Below are 7641 nucleotides of genomic sequence, written 5' to 3'. Positions count from 1 at the left end.
GAAGACTTATTCAGTCCTGTATTGGCCTAGCTGAGTATTCAGTCTGGAATACTGTTCATCTTCCATCTGGTCCCAGGGGTGCTTAGAGGAAATGCCACCCACAAATGAAATATGGTTTCATGTGTGGGAGTTACTATTTTGGAAAACTTAGCTTAAATGATTTTTTGTTTCAGTCAGGCTTTCTGAAGAAAGCAGAGGGCAAGCTGGATCTGGGTAAAAGGATTATTATAAAAGTGTGAGGAGTGTTTAAAGAAATAAAAAATAAGGGATTATGTAGAAACCCAGGACTAGAAACAGCAGAGAGCCATTATCTCTCCCAGGACTGAAGGAAGGGGAAAAGTTACCAGAACTCTGAGGGTAGCTATTTGTAGAGTGTCTGACAAGAGCTGTGGCCTTCAAGGAGGAATGCAGATAACCAAGGATGAGTTGGTAGAGTAGGAAGAGGGTGAATAAATACTTTTGTATCATTGTTCTTCTGCCCTCTGATCTCCTGCTTATCTAACCCACTGGATGACATATGGCCAGACCAGTTCATATAGGTCAGCCCCTCAGGACCACAGAGTAGAGTGACAGTAAGAAAGGTAGAGAATGGGCCTGGAAGGGCAAACAGGAGATACCCGACACACCAAAATATTTCTCCTGGTATGTGGGGAGTGATGCATGTGTTTTGGAAGGTCAACAGTTGTCCCTTATAGAGCCTGAGGTGAATTCTGCTGGAATTTGTAATGCCACCATTAACAGACTTTATAATATCTTGTATTGTTTGAAATGACCATTTTGTAGGTTAAAAAAACTGGAAAATTTGACAATTTCATATAGTTCAACCCAATATTCTGGGTACTTTCCAGTTAAAGTTGCTAATGGAAAAATGCTCGTATTAGATAACTGAAAATGTTGCTTCTCATTGTTTTATTGTTGGCTATTTTCTGAGTTAGGACTACCTAAAAACTTAAGTGGAATAGGTGTTCTAACTGGATGGCATCAAACATTTTTTAGTTGTTCAGGGGTAAGACAAGATAAAAATATAAAGTCAGCAAAACTTTTGAGGTAGGCATGTTGCTTACTATAGGTCATGGCAGTCTCAACCTCAGTGCCCAACTGAAGTAGTTTAAACTACCTTGCGGTTTGTCCTTCAGTAGCAGACAGCCTTGAACCCAAGCAGAGAACTATGAAGGGTATTCTGATGCCTGAATTTCAGGGAGGCCCAGCAGTAAATAGAAGAAACTCATGATAGACCATGGGAATGGCAAGTTTTGAGTTTCATTTTCAAATCATGCTTTTGACCATACTGACCTCTAATCACATATTATTTAGTAATTTATTGGATAAAGGAACTCTGGTGTTTTGATATGTTTTCTCACTGCCATGTAACTAAAAAGATGTGGGTCAGATGCTGGTTAATGTGGATCTTGAAAGGAAGGTCTATTGAGGCCTCCTGGGTGGCTCAGTCAGTTGAGTATCTAACTTCAGCTTAGGTCATGATCTCACAGTTTGTGAGTTTGAGCCCTGTGTCAGCTCTGCACTGACAGCTCCAAGCCTGCTTTAGATTCTCTGTCTCCCTTTCTCTCTCTGTTCCTCCCTGGCTTGTGCTCTCTTTCTAAAAAAAAAAAAAACAAAAAAAAAAAAAAAACAAAACAACAACAAAAAAAACAGGAATGTCTACTGAAACATATATATTTAAAAATCTTGCTACTTCTGTTAAACATAGAGGAAACAGAAAGAGCCCCTAAAGCAGATCTCTGTTGTCTAAGCAATTACTGCGTGGTATGGCAGACAGAGTAATGAGTCCCCAAAGGTGCCCATCCCTAAGACCTGTGAAAATGTTGCCTTACATGATAAAGGGGACTTACCAGATGTGATTAACTTAAGCATTTAAGATAAGGAGATTATCCTGTATTATCCAGGTGGACCCAATGTAAACACAAGAACCCTTATAAGAGAAAGGCTAGAGACTTACAGTTAAGAGAAGGCAATGTAACAATGGAAGTAGAGATTGGAGGGATATGGCCATGAAACAAGAAATGCTGGCAGCCTCTGGAAGTTGGAAGAGGCAAGAAATAGATTCTCTTCCAAAAGGAACCAGCCCTGCAGACACATTTATTTTAGTCCCATAAGACTTGATTTAGACCTCTGAACCCCAAAATTGTAAAAGAATAAAATTGTGTTGCTTTAAGCCACTAAATTTGTCATATTTTTTTTTGCAGCAGCCATAGGAAACTAATAAAAGTGGTTTCCTTCGTTATGTGAATACAGGGTGAGGAGGCATCCAGCATTCCATATTGTTACTCCTTAAAAACCCAGATATGAAATTTGCATGAAGAGTCTAGAAGCCTCAGGGAGATTGGGACCAAGACGTACACCCAGAAATTTGGAGTTTGAGTGATGTGTCAAGGTAGAGTTGGGTGGTATTGGGCAAGACATAATCACATAAAAGAGCAATGGGATGCCTGGAAACAAAGTTTCTTTAGGAAAGTGGGAAGGTCTTGGCTGACCCAGACTTAACATAAAATCCTAAGTATTGCAGAGAGGATGGGTTTGGCATGATTTAGTCTACAAGACCCTTAGGACCCAGCTCCCCTGACATGATGCCACATTTTTAGGGAATAATGGCTGAGTAAGGACAAACAGTGAGGACAAACAACGTCATTGTGGACAAACAATGAGAACTCTACTCTAGGAACCCAAGTAAGAGGCATCCCTAAAGCCAGGACATGGGCTTGGACCAGCTCATAGGCTTAAAAAGTATCTGAGGAACTCTTGGGACCAAGTTTCAACAGTGACATTGTGTGGCAGTGAGAAACATTGGTAGGCTGACTGGACTTCTGTTCTGTCTCTATCTGGCCTCTCTACAAGGATTGTCCAAGGGCACCTGGCTCAGTCAGTTAACTGTCTGACTTCAGCTAAGGTCCTGATCTCATAGTTTGTGGGTTCAAACCCCACATCGGGCTCTGTGCTGACAGATCATAGCCTGGAGCCTGGTTCAGATTCTGTGTCTCCCTCTCTCTCTGCCCCTCCCCTGCTCACTCTCTCTCTCATTCTCTCTCTTTCTCTCACAAGTAAACAAACATTACAAAAAAAAGAAAGAAAAGAAAGAACGAGAGAAGAAAGAATACAAGGGTTGACCAGATAGGGACTGAGTAATCACTATTATGTTCTTGGTAAATATGGTGGGGGAGAAGGGGATGGAGTTTAAAGGAATATACTGGGCTCTCTGCTAATAAGTTTTATTTTGACTGATTGGATTAATTGGGACAAAATAAGAGATATGCATACATTTTTATTCTCTAGGTTTGTGGAGCAGGTCACACTGGATATACATGTTAGTGTTCTGTTAGAAAACTAAAAGCATTTCTAGCTTCCTCCTTATGTATTTTTGGGAATCTGAAACTAAACTACATTAGTTTTTATATTCTTTCTTCCCCCAGTTTCTATATTCTTTACTCTTGCTCTTCATTTAAAAAAATGGAATAACCTTACGATTCTATAAAATTATAGGAGTTGCATTTATATGCCTCATCTTATAATCAGCTTCTTTAATTGGGTGCCTTCCTCACAAGTATTTTCCAGAAGTTGCTTAACCTTTAGGGGAAGGTCTACTTTATATCACACATTATGATTTTATATAGCTCATCTCATTTAAATCTTCCCACAGTTCAGTGAGGTCGATTTTCTTTCTATTTTATAAATGAAGAAATGTGTTCATAGGGTTTAGGAATTTCTTCTAGCTGGTTATAAAAGATGGATGTCTAACCATATTATTATGGTTCTATAAGCATTAATTAAGATCATACCTAAACCAAGTGGCAAGTGAGGCATGAATATTACTAAGCTGCTTAAATACATTTAGTGTAGCAACAAAATCAAGATATAAATTATAAACTGTGATATAACAAAGTTTACATATCTTGCATTTTGTTTCAATTAATCACTCCAAACAAATCCCATCAGCAACTAGCCCAGTATATCCCCCTTAAACTTCATCTCTTTCACCAATTACCTGAAATATGCATATGCTAATAACCTATAAAAGATGGATAAAGAGAACCTAGCACTGTACTTTAAATCAGGAAGTGCTCATCAAAGTTTAGTTGAGTAGAAGGTTAACAAAAGCATCATCTGAAATGCACAGTAAAAATAAGAGAGGCAAAGAAAATTTCCAAAGTTACAGATTGATTTTTAAAATAATGGCTACAGAATGACCAACCTGGTATATAACTCCTTTTGGCAAAATGGTTGAAAATATACCGTAAATTTGAAAGACAGGATTATAAAAAAATCTCCCAACTGAATAATCCTAAAGCTACAAAACAAAAGTCCTCTCCATATGAAAGAGTATTGCCCTCTGAATGTTTTTATTTGGTTTTGATTTTTGGAAGGCTGTGTTTCACCAATCACCCTTGGAAATGGACATTTCTGCTGCTGACAAGCATTTCTCTTTTTTCCAGTAGTACTCAGATCTTACTCAAATGTCTTCCCCTTCCTCACATCTCACATGGGCCTCAGGAAAATCTGATGTCACTACTCACTCCAGAGGTGGCTCTTTTACATCTAAGGCTAATTCCGTCCCTAGAGCAAGGGATGGGTGCAGGAGACGACATGTGGTCCAATTAACATGAGGAAAGTCTCTCCAGGGGCATCTGAGAAAGACCCACCATCACAAGGAGAGAGATGCTCAGAGTGGTTCTCCTCCAGACATTACCATTATTCTTCTGTGGCGATTTTGCTGCTGTGCTAGTACTCTGAAGATGAAACTTCTATTTAGAGCCAGGAAAAGAACTCTAGTGCTACAGGACTGTCACCTCGAAGGCCTCACCTCTTTGTCTTCTAGTTGGTTGAGCCAATAAGTATCTAATTGTTTAAGGTAGTCTGAGTTTTCTGTCATTTATAGTTGAAAGTATTAGAACCTATAAACCATCAGCATTGTATTCTAATCCACAATTGTGCTATAAATAAAATTCTGGTTTTGAGTCAATAGAAGAAGTACAAAAGACAGTCTTTGCTCAGGGGATCAAACTGACAAGACTCTCGCAAACCCAGAGGTCTATACTTAGGGGTCTGCCATGCCATACACACACTCTCTAAACACTACATTAGTTAAAAAACTTGCCAGTTCAAGTATTCCCATTCATCTGAAGTCATCAAGTTTCAGTTCTCTGACATTGTACATTGCATGTTTTGTGAAATTACATGTTTCCTGTGATAGCAAGAAACCCAAATAATAATTTACCTGGCCAAGAAAAATGAAGAGTAAAGATGGGTACATAATGTGGTTGTGAATTGCTGTAGAAACTTGGCATATTTTTATTTTTATTATTTATTTTTAATTTTTTTTTTTTTTTTACTTTTTATTTTTATTTTTATTTTTTATTTTTTATTTTTTTTATTTTTTTTTTTTCTGAAATTTATTGACAAATTGGTTTCCATACAACACCCAGTGCTCATCCCAAAAGGTGCCCTCCTCAATACCCATCACCCACCCTCTCCTCCCTCCCACCCCCCATCAACCCTCAGTTTGTTCTCAGTTTTTAACAGTCTCTTATGCTTTGGCTCTCTCCCTTTCTAACCTCTTTTTTTTTTTTTTCCTTCCCCTCCCCCATGGGTTCCTGTTAAGTTTCTCAGGATCCACATAAGAGTGAGACCATATGGTATCTGTCTTTCTCTGTATGGCTTATTTCACTTAGCATCACACTCTCCAGTTCCATCCACGTTGCTACAAAAGGCCATATTTCATTTTTTCTCATTGCCATGTAATATTCCATTGTGTATATAAACCACAATTTCTTTATCCATTCATCAGTTGATGGACATTTAGGCTCTTTCCATAATTTGGCTATTGTTGAGAGTGCTGCTATGAACATTGGGGTACAAGTGGCCCTATGCATCAGTGCTCCTGTATCCCTTGGATAAATTCCTAGCAGTGCTATTGCTGGGTCATAGGGTAGGTCTATTTTTAATTTTCTGAGGAACCTCCACACTGCTTTCCAGAGCGGCTGCACCAATTTGCATTCCCACCAACAGTGCAAGAGGGTTCCCGTTTCTCCACATCCTCTCCAGCATCTATAGTCTCCTGATTTGTTCATTTTGGCCACTCTGACTGGCGTGAGGTGATACCTGAGTGTGGTTTTGATTTGTATTTCCCTGATAAGGAGCGACGCTGAACATCTTTTCATGTGTCTGTTGGCCATCCGGATGTCTTCTTTAGAGAAGTGTCTATTCATGTTTTCTGCCCATTTCTTCACTGGGTTATTTGTTTTTCGGGTGTGGAGTTTGGTGAGCTCTTTATAGATTTTGGATACTAGCCCTTTGCCCGATGTGTCATTTGCAAATATCTTTTCCCATTCCGTTGGTTGCCTTTTAGTTTTGTTGGTTGTTTCCTTTGCTGTGCAGAAGCTTTTTATCTTCATAAGGTCCCAGTAATTCACTTTTGCTTTTAATTCCCTTGCCTTTGGGGATGTGTCGAGTAAGAGATTGCTACGGCTGAGGTCAGAGAGGTCTTTTCCTGCTTTCTCCTCTAAGGTTTGGATGGTTTCCTGTCTCATATTTAGGCCCTTTATCCATTTTGAGTTTATTTTTGTGAATGGTGTGAGAAAGTGGTCTAGTTTCAACCTTCTGCATGTTGCTGTCCAGTTCTCCCAGCACCATTTGTTAAAGAGGCTGTCTTTTTTCCATTGGATGTTCTTTCCTGCTTTGTCAAAGATGAGTTGGCCATACGTTTGTGGGTCTAGTTCTGGGGTTTCTATTCTATTCCATTGGTCTATGTGTCTGTTTTGGTGCCAATACCATGCTGTCTTGATGATGACAGCTTTGTAGTAGAGGCTAAAGTCTGGGATGGTGATGCCTCCTGCTTTGGTCTTCTTCTTCAAAATTCCTTTGGCTATTCGGGGCCTTTTGTGGTTCCATATGAATTTTAGGATTGCTTGTTCTAGTTTCGAGAAGAATGCTGGTGCAATTTTGATTGGGATTGCATTGAATGTGTAGATAGCTTTGGGTAGTATTGACATTTTGACAATATTTATTTTTCCAATCCATGAGCAGGGAATGTCTTTCCATTTCTTTAAATCTTCTTCAATTTCCTTCAGAAGCTTTCTATAGTTTTCAGCATACAGATCCTTTACATCTTTGGTTAGATTTATTCCTAGGTATTTTATGCTTCTTGGTGCAATTGTGAATGGGATCAGTTTCTTTATTTGTCTTTCTGTTGCTTCATTGTTAGTGTATAAGAATGCAACTGATTTCTGTACATTGATTTTGTATCCTGCAACTTTGCTGAATTCCTGTATCAGTTCTAGCAGACTTTTGGTGGAGTCTATCGGATTTTCCATGTATAATATCATGTCATCTGCAAAAAGCGAAAGCTTGACTTCATCTTTGCCAAGTTTGATGCCTTTGATTTCCTTTTGTTGTCTGATTGCTGATGCTAGAACTTCCAGCACTATGTTAAACAGCAGCGGTGAGAGTGGGCATCCTTGTCGTGTTCCTGATCTCAGGGAAAAAGCTCTCAGTTTTTCCCCGTTGAGGATGATGTTAGCTGTGGGCTTTTCATAAATGGCTTTTATGATCTTTAAGTATGTTCCTTCTATCCCGACTTTCTCAAGGGTTTTTAGTAAGAAAGGGTGCTGGATTTTGTCGAAGGCCTTTTCT

This window comes from Prionailurus viverrinus, chromosome B1 (genome assembly GCF_022837055.1).
Source record: "Prionailurus viverrinus isolate Anna chromosome B1, UM_Priviv_1.0, whole genome shotgun sequence".
NCBI lineage: Eukaryota > Metazoa > Chordata > Mammalia > Carnivora > Felidae > Prionailurus > Prionailurus viverrinus.
Note: the sequence above shows the minus strand (reverse complement) of the source record.